The following is a 21775-nucleotide window of genomic DNA, read 5'->3' on the forward strand; positions in this document are numbered from 1 at the left end:
CGCCCTGTCAATCATAGAGACACCAGCACTGCCGCGCAGGCCATTAGGCGGAGGGCCGGCGCCCTGCTCACTCACCGGGCAGCCATCGGCAGGATGTTAGACGATCGCAGGGCGGCCATTCTTATGATTTATTCAAATGCTCATTACAGTCAATCTATTTTTACACAGAGGTGAAGATGTGCGCTGATAACGGTTAATCATTTATAATTCCGCGGACTGGTTGGGAGCCAATGTACTATCAAAGTCGCAGCCGCTCAACCCCCCGGGAGCCCCCGAAGCAGGGCAGGGAAGCTGTGCAGCCCCAGGCCAGCCCTTCCAGCTGACAGTGCCTGAGCGGCGCCTAGGTGGAGGGTGCAGAGGGGAAGCAAGGAGCAGGGAATCCCAGACTAGCCTCCAGGAGCTCACAGCCTCGCTGAGGGCACACGGCGACGTGCGGGCAGAGGAATGCCCAGCAGACGGATGAGGCATGGGATCTCAGAAGAGGGAGAAACCACTTCTAGCTGGATTACCGAAGGACGTGGCAACGAGCAGACTGGACTTAGGCCAGGGCCTACAGGTGGGAAGACTTCTGCCAAGTGCGAGAACCGATATGAGCAAATACACAGACGGATAAGGTGGGGAGCAGTTCCCGAGCTGATGGAAGGGAAGCGACCAGCAGTTTCTCCTTTTGCCTCCCTCACGTCTCTCCAGAAACAACCAGACATAAAAGCAAGCGCAAGCTATGACCTTGGCCCAGGTCCTCCTCTCACGGCCTCCCAAGCTTAGCCTGCCCTTGCAAGCTCGAGAGCTTCCCTCTCCAACACTCATGACACGCATAACACATCAGGTCCACCTTAACGCACAATCAGTACAGTCTAATTAAATAGGATGTCATGTTACAGGGCCTCTTCGTCACGTTCGGACCTCATCTAATTAGAGGTCCACTGTATTTCACATTCTGACCAGCTCACTGAGAGAGAGTGCGTCTCTCGCACAATGCACGGCTGTGAAAGATCAGGTTCAGGGCTGGTCTTTCACCCGTAACCTTACTGAGTCAGCATGGAAAATGCCCATCAGAGTTACTCACGGTTCACGGTCCCTCTTCTGGTGAGCGGCATGGAGGACGGCAAGCCTCAGGGTCCTGCTCCAGAGTCAACCTGTCAGTGAAAGAAAACATCTTTATAGACTGTGTATGATTCTGCTGGGAGCGAGAGCCAAGATCGGATGGGGGTGAACTCGGAAGTGGGTCCTGCTCCGGAGCACAGCCAGGGCTGGCAGCCCTGTGTCCCCATTGCTGAGTGGGGGGGAGTTTCCTGAGCAAGGAGCTCCTGGTGCAAAACGACGGTTATTTAGAGGACTAACCAGGACGGAGAGACAGGATCAGTCCCTCCTGACCTGCTTGGAGCCTCAATTTCTTGCGTGTTTCATCCCCTTCCCCAGAGAAAAAGAGGCTCATGGCTGTGGAGAGCCCTGAGCTGACCAAGGCAATGATCATTTACTGATGCCACCTGTCTGACGGAAGACCCCGTGCAGGGGGACAGAGCTGAGGAGCCCCTGGGGAAGCTGGCAATCTATATGGGGAAGCTGCCCAAACAAGCAAATACCACCACCGATGCTGTAGTTTATGGCAGGATTATGGAAAGTCCAGACGTAGGAGGGCACTTTCAAGTAAAAGTGAAGAGTCCCATTGGGTTAGGAGGGAGATGTGCATAGAGAAAAATGACGGGGCCGTGATTGGAAAGATCAGAAAACATGGCTGCTTTTAATTCTCATCTTGGGATAAAGCAATAACAACAAGAAGAAGAAAAACCCAGCACGTATTTATCAGGTGTCTGCTCCGCGAGCTACACTCTCCAGGTGCAGCAGGAATGAAATCCACAGCTCCTGTAATCAAAGTGCCGCCACGTCAGTGGTGAAATAAGAATATCCATATGAAACATCATCCAATAAGACGAGAACGTACATAAAGTAGTGCTGAACTGTGTGGTAGAGACCATAACTCTCTCTCCACAGAGAAACGAAGTTGGCGACAGCTGGGGCCTTCAAGGAAGTTTTCAGGGGGAGGGAGACCTTGACTGGGGTCTTGGAGGACTGGTCAGGAGCGATTCGGCTGGTGGAAGAAGAGAGAGGGCATTCCAAGAAAGGGAGCACTCTGAGCAAAGGTGACGGGGGGAAAGCATGGAGTGACCAGGGACAAGGCAGGGGCTGGGCCGCCTGAGAGACTAGAGGAGGGAGTAACGCTGAGTAAGCAGGGAGGGGCCAGAGCATCCGGGCTCCGAGTGTCGGGCAGAGAGGCCAGGCTTGGGCTGTGAGCTCCTGGAGCCATTGAAGGTTTTCCAACAAAGGAAGGTCATGAAGAAGAGGACACTCCCCACCCCACCACTCTTTAGTATTTTCCTTTTAATTAAGACAGAGAGGCTCCCTGGAAGAGGTAGAATTTCAGATAGAAGATTCAGGCATGGGGTGTAATACAACGCGCTCATGGAAAGATGTCCCTCTTGTTCATGATGATGTCGCCCAGGATGAGGCACTTCCTCTGGGGCTGTCTACTAATATCTCCAGGACCAAGACTGGTGACTCACGGAAGGACCTCAGAGACAAGACCAGACCACTGAAGGCAAGTGCGTGAGGATGAGGACGGCACCTTATGCATCTTTATAGCCCAGCATGTGTCAGGTTCTCAGCAAGTGTCTGTTGAAATGTTCAGTGGCGGACTCGGTTCATTCTAATCAGTTTCCACAACCAGCCCCTGGCTGGCAATGGGCTCCAACTTGTAATCTTCTAAACTACTGACGCATTGCTACTGAGCACATGTGAACTCAGTACAGGAAGTTTCTAGGCTGAATTGCATGGAGTGGGGATTTATCCCTGCCCTCTTGGGACTGTCGAGACACCAGCGACTTGGAAGAAGATACGGCGGACTTGCCATTTGCACATGCTACTAAGCTGTGAAGGACAGCCCCTCTGCTGGGGAGATGGATTCTGATGGGCAGTGTTATAAAACTTTGAACAAGCTAAAAGGATGGCCCAAAACTAAAAAGTTAATTTTTTCCTCTACCAGTTTTTATTTCTTGCACAATAACATCATGACAACCATAAATTAAATAAATTTGAAAATTTAAAAATATTGCCCACAATCCCATCACTCTAAACCATCAAATTATTACAGTCTATGCCCACATGGAAATCCAGTTTAATTTTTTACAGAGTTGTGGAAAAAGATTTGACACGAATAAATATACCAAATCCTACTCTTACATTCAAAAATCAATTGCAAAAATCACAGATTGGGGTGACCTGTTTTTTTTTTTTAAAAAAGACAAGGGTTATTTGAGTTAAATGCAAGCAGAGGTAGAGCTCAGGGTATGGTGTTGCTGTCAAACCCATTACATTGATCCTAGTTGCCTAAATAGCTATATGGTGGCCAACCAAGGGGAGAATGGTCCCCTCACTTTAGACTTATCAATCCACATTACTTTTAGATGCAGCTGTGGCATCATATTTTAATAAATTTGACAGTGATGAGTAGAAGAGAGAGGTGAGCAAAGACATCTAGTTCTTTTAACTAAAGTTAAAAGTTTAGTAGTTAAAAGCACAACCTCTGGAAGCAGACTGTACAGGTGTCCATCCCAGTCCCACCACTTCCTGGCAGTGGGCCCATGGGCAAGTTACTTAACTTCCCTGCGCCTCGGTTTTTCATCTGTAAAATGGGGCTAATGAGGGTCCTGCCTCTGAGGTTGGCTGTGAGGGTTTAATGAGTTCATATACCGTAAAGTGCTTAGAACAGTGTCTCACACAAAATAAGCACTCATTGCATGTTAGCTGTCATTGTTGTTATTTTCCTTATTAGGAGCCCATGAGACAGAAGATATGGGAGAAGAAACTAGAGATGGACCTTCATTTGTCCCTCTCTAATATGACCCATTGGTCCTACCTAAGTCTATTGACTAAAGCAACAATCTCTCTCCCACATGGTGGTCCTCCAAATACCTGAAGAAACTATGTGACAGAGAGGGTGCGTTGCTATACACGGTAGAACTAGGGCTAATTGATAGATATTAGAGGAAGCCAATCCTCAGTTCAATACAAGAAAGACTTCTCGGCTTCCCTGGTGGCGCAGTAGTTGAGAATCTGCCTGCCGATGCAGGGGACATGGGTTCGAGCCCTGGTCTGGGAAGATCCCACATGCCACGGAGCAACTAGGCCCGTGAGCCACAGTTACTGAGCCTGCGCGTCTGGAGCCTGTGCTCCGCAACAGGAGAGGCCGTGATAGTGAGAGGCCCGCGCACCGCGCTGAAGAGTGGCCCCCGCCTGCCGCAACTGGAGGAAGCCCTCGCACAGAAACGAAGACCCAACGCAGCCATAAATAAATAAATAAATAAACCCAAAGTTTAAAAAAAAGAAAAAAGCAAGAGCAGCCGTTTGAGAAGATAACATACCCAGATTTAGGGGTTTGGAACACAAGATTTAAAAAAAAAAAAAAAAAAAAGAAAGACTTCTCTAGTCCTATGCACCATCCAGCAATGAGTTAGGCTTCCTTGGAAGGTACTGAGCTCCCAACACGGCAAAGAGAATCCTGTATTGGGTGAGAAGATGCCCCAGAGAGCATGGTCTCCCAGACTTGGCTTCCCCCATCCGTAAAATGTTAAAAAAACGTTGTGAGACTGGGAGGGTTGACAAACATGTATATTGATAAAACATTAATAGTGTATTCTTTCACCACCGTTTCATAAAGTAATTCAACCCTCAAAAGTAAGGAGAGCAAAAAGGACCACACTGTGAACTGTTTGAAGTGAATGGACCATCATGAAAAGCATCCCCCCCACCATCTCTGTCTCTTCTCTCTTTCTGTCTCTATCTCTCTCTGTCTCTACCTGTCCATCTCTCTCTCACACACACATACACACACATATGTGCACATGCAACCTCTCCACATTGTCCTTGTTTTTCACTCCTCACCATGCACCAGCAGACGCTTGCTGAGGAACCACATGCGTGATATTTTGGGGCCTTCCAAAGCCAGCAGCCTGTAGTCCTGGAAGGCAAGTGATCACGTCAAAGGCCTTCAGACAGCGGCCCTGCAATAACGCAACCAGAATTGAAACTCAGGCCTGCCTTACTCACCATGAAGATAAACTTGAATCATAAATGGAATTGAGCCTTCACGTTTATAAATATGAGGACATTTATGAAACGGTAAATGAGGAGGGAGCTGATGAAAGTTCATTGTTAAGAGGTGGGGAGAAGGATAGAAGAAAGCTTCCCACGGGAGGGAGCACACTAGAACTTGACCCTCCATGCCCAAGGACAGCTGAGTGAGCTCCCACGAAGCATCCCAGGTAAGTTGGAAGGATGGACAGACATGAGCCTGGGGCTTAGCAAGGACCACAGAAGGCACTACACCAAGGGCGTCATGGGTTCACACCCTGAGTCCATCGTTCACTTACCGTGGGATCTTGGACACGGAACTTTAGCCACTCCCTGCCTCAGTTTCCTCATCTGCAAAATGATATTGCTTGACTAGATGATCCTTAAACCAAAATTCCATCTGACATCTCTACATCTCTGAAGCTGCCCAGACTCACCCCCATATCACAGCTCAGTATATGATTGTGGGTAAGAGTAAAGACACGGGAGTCAGACAGTTCTGAGTTTAAGCCTGGGTCCGTCACTCTCCTAGCCTTAACCTCTACAAACCTCAAGGTTTGCACCTTTAGAAGGGGGATAAGAGTAGCGCCTTTAAGGGAGGTGATGCACCGAGAGCATTTTGTACAATGCCTGGAACACATTCATAACGACGAATGAGGCCGCTGTTGCTGTCTTTCAGTGTTAGGAGGGCTAACAGCCCAGGAGGGCTGGCTGGGATGGGAAAAGGGAGACAAACCAAGAAGCCTGAGGGCTTCTGCATTCATCCCACTGTCTGTGACAAGCTCCTCTGTTCCTACCCCAGCCAGACCTTTAGGATGAGGACAAATCGTGACAACCTGTTCTCAGGCACCGAGAGTCTCTCTGGATGGTCCCCATCTCTGAGAAGCCTCTGTAGGCCCATGAGCAAAATTCCCGAAAGAGAAAGAAAACTTGAATAGACCCTCCCAGGAGGAAATGCCTGCAGGGCCACGCGTCCCCCCACGGTGTGTCCTGCGTCTCCCACCTCATCACCCGAGTCCCCTCTCTGCTCCACATCTGCTGCCCTCGCCCCCTGACGACAGCTCGCAGTGGTTTACGTTAGTCCAGTGAGGCTGTCAGTGACAGCACCGCAGGCCCTGGCCACCAGGCTCTCAAAGACACAACAACAGGGTAACCGAATACTGAGAGGATCACCTGGCACTAATGTGCGGCTCTGAGAAACGTACCCACCCAGCACTGAGGGTGCTGCGCAGGCTTCCTCAAAGCCTGGTAAGAACAAGGCTGATTCCCCACTGTCCTCAGCCCCCTGGGCTGCAGGCGGTGCTGGGCACCCAGCTGCAGAGGACCTGGAAACTGTCCCCCAGCCATGCTCCCCAGGCCCCGTCCAGGCCCGAGACTCTAAGCTGGACCCCGTTCCTGTAAGTGGGCACCCCTGGAGGTGAGAAAACACCAAGACCCGAGACGTGCTTATCCTCCATCGGGAGCACCCCTGCTCTTCTTCCTGGCCCATCGTCACTGACCTGCCTCCGGCCTCCTTCTCTCTCCCCGGGGCCCCCAGTCGGTCTCCTGGCCTCCAGCCTGGCCCCGCTTTTGCCCATCCACTACCTCCCGCAGCCCGGGACCTTCCTGAAACACAAATTGCGTCATGTTCGTTCCTCCTCAAAACCCTCCAAGGGCAGCTCAGTGCCTGGCAGAGGTCACTCACTGGCAGCCCCTAGCTGGCCTCTTGCCTGTCTGATGTTTTTGTAAATTCTGCCAACATCCGAAAAGTGGGACATTTCACATTTGAAAATCCAGGCTCCTAAGTTTTCTCCAAAATTTGGATGACCTAACAACACTGATCTTGCATTTCCACGTGGCAATCACCAGATGACACTGAGTATCAGAGGCCCCCAATTTCATCAGGCACGGGTCCTCCTGTTTGCCCCACAGAGAGAGGGCAGGTGTCGCCTGGAAGCCGCTTCCGTCACAGGGCGGGGCACCTGGAGGCTGACGCAGGCACGCTGCCTGCTGAGGGGTCAAGGTGACAGCACGGAGGTGGCTCATTACGTTCTCAGCTGCGCTGTTCCCAGCCAGGCCCGCCAAGGGTCCGTCCCTCTCTCACGCCCCTGGGCAGCTCCTCCATTCCAAGTCAGAAGACAGCCAGCAAAGGTCTTAGGGATTTTTCCAGGAATGCCAGTAACTACCAGGCAGGTGCTGAAGGGGCCCCACCCCAGGGTCCAGCCTCTCCTCACCCCCAACTCAGTGGAGGCTGTGTCCCCTCCCTTTATTTCCATCCCACTGTTCCCATCAAAGCCCTAACAGCACATATTTTGTTAATTGTACAAACCTAATGGGGGAATGCATTGGCAAAAAGGGTAATGGCCATCAGACCAGCAATAAAACAAAATTAATGGCCCATAGGAAGAAATCATGTCCACTTAATCCCGGCTCTGAAACTCTAATAGAATAATGGAATACCAGCAGAGGGGTTTTTCTCTCCATGCAGATTGCTTACACCATGTTAATCACTTGCAAAGCAGGCCACATACCACTCCGCTCACATGACCCTCCAGGGAAAGTAGCAGACCAGAAACATTTAGTGCCAGGCTCATTACTGACATGCATCACCAGCGGCAACACCTTCCCCCCTCCCTGCCTCCCCAGGTGACTCCAGGACAGCCAGTGTGGGGTGTCATTGCGAGCCATCAGGTGTGGTAGGCCGGAAAGTGAGACACATGATACCTAATAATAGCAGATGTTTATTGAGTGCTTACTATGTGCCAGACACTGGGCTGGCTGAGCGCTTTCTATGTACTGTATTGTAACATGTTTATCTTCTGGAGCTGCAGAGTCCATCAAGATAGCCACTAGCCACATCTGGCTTTTTAAATACAAATTCTAATTAATGAAAGTTAAATAAAATCTAAAATCCAGTCTTCAGCCTCAGTGGCCGCGTTTCAGGTGCTCGACAGCCCCGTGTGGCTAGTGGCTGTTGTACTGGGAGCTCCGGCTAGACGGTGTTTCCATTGGCACAGGCGGTTGTACTGACAGTGCTGCTCCAGAACTTCGAGACCGTTTTAGCTCGCCCATTTAACAGATTCCAAAATCAAGGCACAGAGAGGTGAGGCAAGCTGCCCCAGGTCATGGCTGATCTGGGTTCTAGCCCAGGTCTAAGTCAGCCTGGCTCCGGAATCCCGACCCTCCACGTTATTTCTTGACAGAACCAGCAGTCCAGGCAGCTGGGAGGCCTTTGGAGGGCCGTGGGCTGTAGAAAGGCCCTTCTGTCCGCTGCAGGCCCCCACGACCCCCAGAGAGCAGACAGACCCCAGTGCTCCACTGGGGTATCCCCACAGTGAGACCCCTATGAGGTCTCAAACCCGGAAAGGTCATCTGGAGAGGGAGGTCTTCATACATCATCCAGCTCAACCTCCTTCGATTTATGGGTGAAGAAACCAATGCACAGAAAATTAAGTGGCTTGTCCAAGGTCAAACAGCTGATTAGGAACAGAGTTAGGACTACAATCCAGGTTTCCTGATGGCCGGTCCTCACTGGCCGAGGGAGAGGACAGAGCCATGCCCTGAGAGAAGGTGAGAGAAGGAGGCGGTGTCCCTCCAGCCTTCCTGGAGGGTCCTGGGCCAGGTCAGAAGAGGCTGGGATGCACCTAGGGGTACTCGGCGCCGAGGAGAAGAGGCAAGGGAAGAACGAGGGGCAGGCACCGGCCTAGAAACTGCAGGGGTTCAAAGCATGACACTGCATTGCTACTATCTTTGGGGAAACTAGTATAGCAGGATCTATCGCAATTAAAAATACACATACACTTTTCCTCAGCCGCCCCAGTTTGAGAATGTATCCTATAAAAAGAAAAGTACCCAGGCATGAGGATAATGCAGCAGCTTCTGCAGTGGGACAAAGTGAAAAACAAGCTAGATGTCCACCAGTAGGGGAATGTTTGGGTAACCTGTGGTACAGCTATACTATCAATAAATGCAGCTACTCAAAAGAACGAGCTAGAGCTACACCTTTTGCCCTGAGAGATGGTCACAATGTTCCAAGTAAGAGAAGTAAGTAGCAGACTGATGTGTGCGGTGTGATTCCATTTTTGTAAAAGTGGAGAAAACTCCAGAGTGAGTGCATCTACGTGCATAAGTCTGTGTGAGCACAGAGGTGGCGTGGAAGGAAAAGCCCAGATGTTCACGTGGGTGCGAAGGCCCACCGTCGTTAACACATCTTTGCCTTGTTTTGGGTTGCAGAGAGCACTGCCACTTTTGTAATTTTTGAGAAGAAACTCAATAAGGAAAAGAAAAATAATTGATATAAGAAAGAAAAAGAGGTTGGACTTGGGAGGCAGCCAGACCAGACTGCAAACCTGCTTACTTACTGGCTGCATTGCACCAGGCAATTTCCTTAACCTCTGTCCATCTTGGTTTCCTCACCTGGAAACTGATGATAATAATATCATATCAGGAGGTTGAGGGGAGATGGATGAGAAAATGAATTTAAAGCTACTCAACAGCCTGGGCCTTTTTATCAATGTTGAGGGACTAGTCTGCCCAGTACACAGAGGTACTTTTTGGATCGACCCTGCTGGCCACTGTCATAGGACTTAACCAGATGCTTCTCAGGGCCCCCATATTCTGCCTTATATTACAGTTCTATTAGGTCTATCTCCCTCCCAGACTGTAAGTTCTTTGTGGGCAGGAACAGTACCCTGCTTATTTATTCATTCATTCGATCATCCATTTATTCCATGTATTATTAAGTTAATAATAACTGAATAATTATGTCTTAGGCATACGCACCAAGCACTGTGTCTGACATCAGAGATGTAACAGTGAACGAAACAGAAAAGTCCCTGCTTTCGTGGGGCTCGCATTCTAATGGGGGAAACAAACTATAAATACAATTATACAATGTCAAGAGGTGATAAGCAATAAGAAAAAAATTCAACAGGCTTGGGAGCAGAAGTGACTGAGAAGGGGGCGCATCTTAGAGAGAGGGGACAGGAAAGAGCCTCAGAGCTCGCTGAGAAAGTACTCTTCGTGGCATACGCCGCAGACCCAGTGAGGTTAGTAGTTACACAAATGATGTTAGCTTAAGAACAAAATAAAAATAGACTTGCTGGAGAGCAGAGTATAATTAAGACACCTTAGAAAACACCCCTTCACTTCTGAGTATATACCCCAAAGAAGTGAAAGCAGGGACTCAAAAAGACAATTTGTACCCCATGTTCACAGCAGCGTCATTCACAGGAGCTGAAAGGTGGAAGCAACCTAAGTGTCCGTGGACGGATGATGGATACACAAAATGTGATCTCTACGTAAAATGGGATATCGTTCAGCCTTAAAAGAGGAAGGAAATTCTGACACGTGCTGCAATGTGCATAAACCTGGAGAACATTATGCTACGTGAAGTAATCCAGTCACAGAAGGACAGATACTGTATGAGTCCACTCACATGAAGTACCGAGAATAGTCAAATTTACAGAGACAGAAAGGAGAAAGGCGGTTGCCTGGGGTTGGGGGAGAAGAGATGGGGAGTTCTGGTGAATAGATACAGAATATCAGTTTTGCAAGATAAAAGGGTTTTGTAAACGGATGGTGGTGATGGTTGTACAACAATGTGAATGTGCTTAATGCCACTGAACTGTACATTTAAAAATGGTTAAGATGGTAAAGTTTGTTATGTGTATTTTACCACAATTTTGAAGAAGAGGATAAGGGAACCCAGGGCAGACCGAGAGAGCAGGGAACCCCAAGTCTCTGCAGCCACAGTGGGGGGAACACAAGAGACTGGGGCTCCCGGGCCAGTTGGCCAACAGGGGAGGCAACTTTCCTATGGAAACATCCGAGCCAAGGCGATTCCAGAGGGCTGAGGCTGGACAAATGAGACACGATTTAGGGTGAAAAAGAAAAGGAACTGGTGGGAGGTGGGCGGCGACGGAGAGCCCTGGGCCCCTTTCTAGTCTGAAACGAAAGACAGTCAAGGAGTGTATCTACAGCAATAAAATGGGGAGCAGGAAATCTAAAAGGAGAAGGAATCAGAGGCCAAGAACAAGAGGGCAGGATCTGGTCTTCCAATCTGATTCAGCAGTGAGCAGTACGGTGTGCTGGAAAGGGTTTTAGACAGAACCTAGGGGATGGTGCTGGTTTTCACGTCCCTTTGACCTTCTGTGTGTCACCCTCACTCTCTGGGTCTCAACTTCTTTGTCCACGGAACCAAGTGGCTGGATCAGAGCAAGAGGAATCTTAAGGTTTTAGGGGTCCACAAACCCCTTGAGACTTTATCCAGAATGGTATTTGTGTGTACATTTTTCTTTAGAGAGACTTCCAAATTTTATGAAGCTTTCAAGGCTGTCCATGTCCCCAGAGAGATTAAGAATCACTGGAGGAGATATTCACTAGGCTCACATTCAACAAGAAATTTCTAAGATTCCGAGAAATCTTGAACTAAATACTAACAAATCTTTGGGCCTCAAAGAAATCAAGATGTTTATTCCTGCCTTGCCTGCAACAAGGGATATTATACAAACCAAGTAAAATAATGATATGTTTTGAAAAGTTAAAATTATTTCCCTCGTGCAAGTAAAGATGGTTATTTTTGTTGTCTCATGGAAAGCAGGAACAGTTCTGCACCAGGCTTACAGGCAGAGGAGGGAGGCCAGCTCGTCCGGGTCCTGCATCCTGGACAAAGGCCGCACGGCAAAGGGATGGGATGTGCTACGGGTCAACCCTCCTTTGATGGAAAATGAGAAGGCCCTTGACTCCCCTTGTGGAGAGGGGTCTAGGCCAGAAAGGAGGGTAAACACAGCCTCCCCAGGAGGTGCAGCCCAGGCAGAACAAATGCATCCTCTTGTGCCAACAAGTCGTCATCTTGCATCTGGCATAACTTGGGAGGAAACTGTCAACTGTGCGACTGGGAAAGTGGCAGGCTGAGGGTATGTCAGGGAGAAGAGCCCGGGCAGAGGACAGCATCTGCCACCAGAGAGCAAGACCCAGACTGGAAACCTGCGTCCTGACGAAGGCAGGGTCACCAGGGTAGAGGGGACCTCAGCACAGTGGCAGCAGCAGCCAGGAGGAGCAGCCCTGAGGCAGTGTCGGAACCACGCACTGTTGGACCTGGATGGGACTTCAGAGACCATCTATCCCTCCTCCTCTTCTCACATTTGCAGAAACGGATTGACAGAGGGATGGAGACTTACCAGGGAAGTCCAGGATTGGCAGCCTGGCCAATAGCTCCCTTCCTTCATGTATAAAATGTGTTTTGCATGCCAGATGCTTTACTAGGTCCGAGATCAATAATAAAGGACAAATCAGCTCCCTGCCCCCAAGGAGCCCCGTCGAATGGGAGCGACAGATGCCAGTTGATTAAGGGGCGGAATGTCATCCAGCAGGCACGTGGCCACCACAGAGGAGGGCTCCCCCACTCCAGGCAGGTACGTCCAGATGGGGGTGAGGTGGGGACTCAGCCGCTCCCTCGCAGACCAGTCAGCGCCGGAGGCAGTGGGAGTATTCCCTCGGCGGGCAAGCCAAGCCCACAGCCGCCAGCATCTGAGAGAAGGGCGCCCAGCACGGCAGCCCTGGAAAGGAGCCTGGAGGGTCCGGCCCCGCGGGGAGAGGCCATGCGTGGCAGGCCAGGCCCCTCCAAACAGCGCTGCCCGCTCACTCATCACTTCCTAACTCGCCCCCGGGGGCCTGGTCCTGAATATGGTTTCATAAATAACAGAAGAGGGCTCCAGCTTGTTTAGCTGGGGTGAGGCAGATGCGCACAGCACAGCTGATAACGAGGGAACCTGGCTGAGCTGAATGGCTCCGGGATGCTGATTCTCTGCAGAGGGGTGGTTCTGTGGAGAAGGCAGCCACTCAGCTGGTGTCCCCACCTGGAGCCCCAGATCACAGCGGGATGCTGAAAGAGCATTTGTTTCCCATTGTTCTGAGCCACTAATTTGGCTCCGGGGTATAACACCAATCTGAGAACAAACGGAGTAGGAAAACTGTACCTTTCCTAAAGGAGGCCCAATTTCACCATAAACAGGGGAGGAGCGGGCGGTGGTGGGGGGTGGGGGCCGAGATTTTCCGAGTTCACCGCACGCGCCCTCGGCCTCCCGAGCAGGCCTGGCCGCTTCCCTCTCCGGCCCGGAGTCGCCCGGCTGCCCTGCCGTCTGCCCAGCCTCACCTGCTCAGTGCTCCTCCGAGGTGCCGCCAGCAGGGGACAGATTACTCTGATGGCAGGTAGCTAAAACGGGATCCCTTGCTAGCAGTCACTACCCAGAACAATCTCTCTCCTGAGCTGCTGACAGCCTCCACCTGGCACCTGCCAGCCAAAGAACTGGCGGGCGGCATAGGCTGGCACAGGCCATCCTCCCCATGCACAGAGGGGACCGCGGAGGCCCTCTCCGGGCAGGACTTGCTCAGAGGGCCCTCTGTCGGGCTGCAGTAAGGTCGGCCTGGGACGCCCCTCTGGAATGACACAGAAGCAGCTCTGTTTCTGGCAGAGTGAAGAGCGAGCACCCTCCAGGGGCAAAGGGGAAGGAAGCGCTGGCGAGCAAGGCCCCTGCAGCAGATGCTTTCTCAAGACTGATGGGCAAAATCTCCCGGAAACAAGAGGCCCTTCTCAGGGCGAAACTGCCTTCTTGTGGCTTAAAATAACTGAACTGGAGAAGCTTCCCTGTGATGCTCTTGAAAACAAACTAGCAACCCTACCACGTTACTCTCAGCCTCCCAGCAGACAGGCCAGAGTTTCTATGACAAAGAAACCAGCATGTGATTTAGCTATTCAGTAACCTCATAAATTCAACATAGATGTATGTAGTATAGTATGAAACACTGGAAAGTAAACAATTTTTAAAAAATCTCTGAGCAGTCAAAGTACAGGTCACAAAATCTTTCCACTGAAGTTTATGAACCTTACTCATAAGAAAACTCCCTGGCTTTACTTAGAGCTTTTTACTGATTTTATACGCATTTCTAACAGGCTCAGTTATCTGGTCCCTTGGGCCTCAGCTGATTAGAAGCAATACAAGAGGAGGGGGCTTGGGCTTCACCAGAAGGCACGCTGAGGGGATGGAGGGTTGACCAAGGAGAAAACTAAGGGAAACTTCGCGAATCATCACGTAAGTTTCAGTCATGGTCAGGATCAGTTACTCAGGAGGTTAGGGAGGGTGTCCACTGCTGATGTTTAAAACACCTTTGGAGGACTTTAAGAAGTAAACCTTCAGCTATCCAGAAAATCCCAAATAAGTCTCCTTCTTGATGCTTCCAGGCTGCTGGTTTCTTCCTGTAGGTTGTCTTGAGCTTGTTCAGAAGCTGCTTGTATTCGTTCCTGGTGGGCTCATTCATTCACTCACAGGCACTGACTCCTTGGATGCTGGAGAAGCCCAACGATGCACAAAGCTAGATGAAGGCAGGGGTTGTTTTGATACATCACACACACACACACACACACACACACACACACACACTCACTCCAGGGGCACCTATTACACATCAGGTGCTCAACAGACACATGTCGTACAGATGTTAGAAAACACATCTGGAAATGGAGGGACAGGCCAGTCAGACTGTCTTTTTTTTTTTTTTTAATATTTATTTATATTTTATTTGGCTGCGTCAGGTCTTAGTTGCAGCACGCGGGATCTTTGTTGCTGCGTGTGGAACTTTTAGTTGCGGCATGTGGGATCTAGCTCCCTGACCAGGGATCAAACCCGGGCCCCCTTGCACTGGGAGCACGGAGTCTTAGCCACTGGACCACCAGGGAAGTCCCCAGACTGTCTTTTTTTTTTTTTGGCTGTGTTGGGTCTTTGTTGCTGCTCACAGGCTTTCTCTAGTTGCGGTGAGCGGGGGCTACACTTCCTTGCCGTGTGTGGGGTCTCTTGTTGCGGAGCACTGGCTCTAGGCGTGTGGGCTTCAGAAGTTGTGGCACTCGGGCTCAGTAGTCGTGGCACACGGGCTTAGTTGCTCCGCGGCATGTGGGATCTTCCCGGACTAGAGATGGAACCCGTGTCCCCTTCATTGGCAGGTGGATTCTTAACCATGCTCCATCAGGGAAGTCCTACCAGGATGCCTTTTGACCCAGTCCCTAGCTAGTCACATGAGAATCTTTGCGTGGAGGGGCTATAAAATTTCAGGAGTCAACTAAAAATGTCATCTTATCAAAACTTTAAACTGGGCTTCCCTGGTGGTGCACTGGTTGAGAATCTGCCTGCCAATGCAGGAGACACGGGTTCGAGCCCTGGCCTGGGAAGATCCCACATGCCGCGGAGCAGCTGGGCCCGTGAGCCACAACTACTGAGCCTGCGCGTCTGGAGCCTGTGCTCCGCAACAAGAGAGGCCGCGATAGTGAGAGACCCGCGCACCACGATGAAGGTGGCCCCCGCTCGCCTCAACTAGAGAAAGCCCTCGCACAGAAACGAAGACCCAACACAGCCAAAAATAAATAAATAAATTAATTAATCAAAATAAGAAATCTCTTTATAAAAAAAATAAAAAAAAAAACTTTAAACTGCTCTACCAAGAAAAACAAAAAGACAACATGGCATTGGGCCTGAAAAAATGTGGAAAAGATTCATCAGTTCATCTTAGAGAAACTTGTCACCCCTCTGTGAGTCTGGTTTCCCCATCAATAAAACAAACAGTTTGGAGCCATCAGTGTCTGAAATGCTTCCAGCTCCCTAGTCAACAGGATCCTAGTTTTATTTAAGGACTGACCCTCTCCACCCCCACCAGCTTGATTTCTTTTATTTTCACCAAAGCTTTGGAAGAAAGGATTTTGATCAAGAGTTCCGGCCTCCAGCCAATCATCCAAAAACATGTGTGTTTTCTTCAGACCCCCTTTAGATCTCTGCCCCAGGTGCCCAACCGGAGGAGACAGCAAGCAACTCTTCATCCTCTCCCCAGCCCCTCAGACAGCACAGACGGCTCAGACGTGGGACATGGCACTATCATTGTTCTGGGAACAGGAAGTCTTTATGACACTCATAAGGGATGGTGGGTGAGGGACTGGAATACCGGCAATTTGTCCTGAAGAATTCAGGTTAATAATTTATAGAGGCATTCTCAGTAAATTTAAGAAAATTGAAATCATATCAAGCATCTTTTCTGACCAAAATGCTATGAGATTAGAAATCAATTACAGGGGAAAAAACGTAAAAAACTCAAACACATGGAGGCTAAACAATACGTTACTAAATTACCAAAAGATCACTGAAGAAATCAAAGAAGAAATCAAAAAATACCTAGAGACAAATGACAATGAAAACACAACGATCCAAAACCTATGGGATGCAGCAAAAGCAGTTCTAAGAGGGAAGTTTATAGCTATACAAGCCTACCTCAAGAAACAAGAAAAATCTCAAATAAACAATCTAACCTTACACCTAAAGGAACTAGAGAAAGAAGAACAAACAAAACCCAAAGTTAACAGAAGGAAAGAAATCATAAAGATCAGAGCAGAAATAAATGAAATAGAAACAAAGAAAACAATAACAAAGATCAATAAAACTAAAAGCTGGTTCTTTGAGAAGATAAACAAAATTGATAAACCATTAGCCAGACTCATCAAGAAAAAGAGGGAGAGGACTCAAATCGATAAAATTAGAAATGAAAAAGGAGAAGTTACAACAGACACTGCAGAAATACAAAGCATCCTAAGAGACTACTACAAGCAACTCTATGCCGATAAAATGGACAACCTGGAAGAAATGGACAAATTCTCAGAAAGATATAACTTCGCGAGACTGAACCAGGAAGAAATAGAAAATATGAACACACCAATCACAAGTAATGAAATGGAAACTGTGACTAAAAATCTTCCAACAAACAAAAGTCCAGGACCAGATGGCTTCACAGGTGAATTCTATCAAACATTTAGAGAAGACCTAACACCCATCCTTCTCAAACTCTTCCAAAAAATTACAGAGGAAGGAATCCTCCCAAACTCATTCTATGAGGCCACAATCACCCTGATACCAAAACCAGACAAAGATACTACTAAAACAGAAAATTACAGACCAATATCACTGATGAATATAGATGCAAAAATCCTCAACAAAATACCAGCAAACAGAATCCAACAACACATTAAAAGGATCATACACCATGAGGAAGTGGGATTTATCTCAGGGATGCAAGGATTCTTCAATATACGCAAATCAATCAACGTGATACACCATATTAACAAATTGAAGAATAAAAACCATATGATCATCTCAATAGATGCAGAAAAAGCTTTTGACAAAATTCAACACCTGTTTATGATAAAAACTCTCCAGGAAGTGGGCATAGAGGGAACCTACCTCAACATAATAAAGGCCATATATGACAAACCCACAGCAAATATCATTCTCAATGGTGAAAAACTGAAAGCACTTCCTCTAAGATCAGGAACAAGACAAGGATGTCCACTCTCACCACTATTATTCAACATAGTTCTGGAAGTCTTAGCCACGGCAATCAGAGAAGAAAAAGAAATAAAAGGAATACAAATTGGAAAAGAAGAAGTAAAACTGTCACTGTTTGCAGATGACATGATATTATACATAGAGAATCCTAAAGATGCCACCAGAAAACTACTAGATCTAATCAATGAATTTGGTAAAGTTGCAGGATACAAAATTAATGCATAGAAATCTCTTGCATTCCTATACACTAATGATGAAAAATCTGAAAGAGAAATTAAGGAAACACTCCCATTTACCATTGCAACAAAAAGAATAAAATACCTAGGAATAAACCTACCTAGGGAGAAAAAAGACCTGTATGCAGAAAACTATAAGACACTGATGAAAGAAATTAAAGATGATACCAACAGATGGAGAGATATACCATGTTCTTGGATTGGAAGAATCAATATTGTGAAAATGACTATACTACCCAAAGCAATCTACAGATTCAATGCAACCCCTATCAAATTACCAATGGCATTTTTTACAGAACTAGAACAAAACATCTTAAAATTTGTATGGAGACACAAAAGACCCCGAATAGCCAAAGCGGTCTTGAGGGGAAAAACGGAGCTGGAGGAATCAGACTCTCTGACTTCAGACTATACTACAAAGCTACAGTAATCAAGACAATATGGTACTGGCACAAAAACAGAAATATAGATCAATGGAACAGGATAGAAAGCCCAGAAATAAACCCACGCACCTATGGTCAACTAATCTATGACAAAGGAGGCAAGGATATACAATGGAGAAAAGACAGTCTCTTCAATAAGTGGTGCTGGGAAAACTGGACAGCTACATGTAAAAGAGTGAAATTAGAACACTCCCTAACACCATACACAAAAATAAACTCAAAATGGATTAGAGACCTAAATGTAACACCAGACACTATAAAACTCTTAGAGGAAAACCTAGGAAGAACACTCTTTTATATAAATCACAGCAAGATCTTTTTTGATCCACCTCCTAGAGTAATAGAAATAAAAACAAAAATAAACAAATGGGACCTAATGAAACTTAAAAGCTTTTGCAAAGCAAAGGAAACTACAAACAAGACGAAAAGACAACCCTCAGAATGGGAAAAAATATTTGCAAATGAATCGACAGACAAAGGATTAATCTCCAAAATATATAAACAGCTCATGCAGCTCAATATTAAAAAAACAAACAACCCAATCAAAAAATGGGCAGAAGACCTAAACAGACATTTCTCCAAAGAGGACATACAGATGGCCAACAAGCACATGAAAAGCTGCTCAACATCACTAATTATTAGAGAAATGCAAATCAAAACTACAATGAGGTATCACCTCACACCAGTTAGAATGGCCATCATTCGAAAATCTACAAACAACAAATGCTGGAGAGGGTGTGGAGAAAAGGGAACCCTCTTGCACTGTTGGTGGGAATGTAAATTGATACAGCCACTATGGAGAACAGTATGGAGGTTCCTTAAAAAACTAAAAATAGAATTACCATATGACCCAGCAATCCCACTACTGGGCATATAGCCAGAGAAAACCATAATTCAAAAAGACACATGCACCCCAATGTTCATTGCAGCACTATTTACAATTGTCAGGTCATGGAAGCAACCTAAATGCCCATCAACAGACGAGTGGATAAAGAAGATGTGGTATATATATACAATGGAATATTACTCAGCCATAAAAAGGAACGAAATTGGGTCATTTGTAGAGACGTGGATGAATCTAGAGACTGTCACACAGAGTGAAGTAAGTCAGAAAGAGAAAAACAAATATCGCATATTAACGCATATATGTGGAACCTAGAAAAATGGTACAGATGAACCGGTTTGCAGGGCAGAAATTGAGACACAGATGTAGAGAACAAGTGTATGGACACCAAGGGGGGAAAGCGGCGGGGGGTGGTGGTGGTGGTGGTGTGATGAATTGGGAGATTGGGATTGACATGTATACACTGATGTGTATAAAATGGATGACTAATAAGAACCTGCTGTATAAAAAAATAAGTAAAATAAAATTCAAAATAAATATAATTTATAGAGGCATTTCTTTAAAAAAAATTTTTTTTTTAACTTCTGAAACAAATTGCATACAAATTGTGTGACATTTGAAGGAAATTTGCCAGCATTGCTCAGTGAAGCATAATAAATATATGCGGCCCATAATAACAAGTTACTTAAACTCAGGGCACTAAATGATTTATTAATTGTCTCCTAATCCTTTCCAGCTACGACTAAAACCAGGAGTGTGGCCATATTTCACATACAAGTTCATAATGCCTCCAACGCCAAACAGCACGGCTGCCGCTAGCTATCGCGTCCATTTTTCATTCTGGTCCCCGACTCTGCAGATGGGCCTGGAGCAGGGCCCAGAGCTGAGGGGACTGCTGATGTCAGCAAAGGGGTAGATGCACCCCAAACACATCCCAGCCCACTGACTTCTCCCATGATGTTCATTTTGCCTAGAGCTCCCCTCCCCGGGGCCCCCTTCCTGTCCAGCTCTCCCACTGCCGTCAGTACGTGCTGCCCCTAGGTAGATATTAATCCTGGGAGAACACAGGTCATTGTCTCCTGGGATGCCCAGCACCAGGCTCATAGCCCCAAGTCCTCTCCGGCAGCGGATGGTGAGCCAAAGAGAATCAGAACAGAGATGGGAAATAGAACACCAAGACCTGCCCTTTCTCGAGGACAGGCTGACCCAGTGGGGAATGTGGATTTCTGCTGTCGTATCCACTTATTGGGCCTCCTCCCCACCCCTAGTGCTCCAGACATTAGCCTCTGCTACCTGGGAGACTCTGTATTCAGACCGATGCCCAGAGCCACCTTCAGTCCCCACCCTCTCTTGGGACTGTCATACCCACGCAGCTGTGCTGACCGTGTGTCTGGCAGGAGGGAACATCACCAGCAAACTAGAAGTCTGTAGCCAGATATGCCGCCTGCGGGTGGATGGACAACTAGGACAAGGTAGGGTCCCAGGAACTGAGTGACTGGAGAATTGCAGAGACTGAGTTCAAGGGGCAAAACGATTCTCCAGGCCTCCTTGCCTCCCCCAACATGCTTCTCTCCTGTACAACCATCTCAGAATCGTGCCATCTTCTACCAGGTACCTGAGTCTGGGAAGCATCTTTCATTTTGCCTCTGCCCTCCTTTTCACTCCCACACCCAATCTAGGGGGTTTCACTCCCAAAACACATTTCTCAAATCTATCCCTTCCCATCTCCACTACCGCTGCATAATTCAGAGCTCAGGGGTGAAAATCAGCAGCTCTTACCCAAGTTTTGTGGGATTTCCACAGAGTTCCTGGTTCTGTTCTATTTTCTTAAAGGTAATATGTAATTGGTTCAAAAATCAAAAAGTATATAAAAGTTTACACTGAAATGTCTCCCTCCCATCCCTGTCTCCCACTTGCTGAAGCAAACACAAATATAGATTCCTGTTTTCCCCTTTTATGCACACTTTTCTGCACCTTGGTGGATTTTTTTCTTTTTACACTTCATATATTTGTGGAGGTCTTTCCATATCAGTACAAAGAGAGCTTCCTCATTCCTCTTTTTTTGTTGTTGTTTTTGGTGGTCCATACAGGGATCATTCCTCTCTTTTTTTTACAAATTTTTTTTAAAAATTTATTTATTTGTATGCGTTGGGTCTTCGTTGCTGCACGTGGGCTTTCTCCATTCCTCCTTTTAAATGCATAGTATTCCATTGTCAGGATAGTCCATAATTTAAATAATTGGTCCCCAATTAATGGACATTTGGGTCCTTTCCAATCTTTTGCTATTACAAATAATGTTGCAAAGAATAAACTTATGGGGACTTCCCTGGTGGTGCAGTGGTTAAGAATCCTCCTGCCAATGCAGGGGACACGGGTTCGAGCCCTGGTCTGGGAAGATCCCACATGCCGCGGAGCAACTAAGCCTGTGCGCCACAACTACTGAGCCTGCGCTCTAGAGCCCGTGAGCCACAACTACTGAGCCTGAGTGCCACAACTACTAAAGCCTGCGCGCCTGGAGCCCGTGCTCCGCAACAAGAGAAGCCCCCCTCGCCGCCAACTAGAGAAAGCCTGCGTGCAGCAACGAAAACCCAATGCAGCCAAAAATAAATAAATTAATTAATTAACTTTAAAAAAAAGAATGAAGTTATGCACATGTCATTTCATATAAGTGCAAGTATACTTTTAGGATCAATTCCCCAATATGAAATTGCTGGTCAACAGGCATATGATTTATAATTCTGATAGCTATTGCCAAATTACCCTCCAAAT

The 21775-nt window shown here is 47.5% G+C and overlaps 1 protein-coding gene across 2 annotated transcripts in view; it reads right to left on the reverse strand.

The window, feature by feature from the left end:
* The window catches only part of PKNOX2 (PBX/knotted 1 homeobox 2), a 258230-nt gene that overhangs the window by 184995 nt on the left and 51460 nt on the right, over positions 1-21775 (reverse strand). For both annotated transcript variants that reach the window (XM_068555350.1, XM_068555349.1), the window contains exon 2: positions 1067-1136. The gene's annotated coding sequence lies outside the window, so the exon portion shown is untranslated. The remainder of the gene's footprint in view (positions 1-1066; positions 1137-21775) is intronic.

Source organism: Eschrichtius robustus, chromosome 11 (genome assembly GCF_028021215.1).
Source record: "Eschrichtius robustus isolate mEscRob2 chromosome 11, mEscRob2.pri, whole genome shotgun sequence".
Classification (NCBI taxonomy): Eukaryota; Metazoa; Chordata; class Mammalia; order Artiodactyla; family Eschrichtiidae; genus Eschrichtius; species Eschrichtius robustus.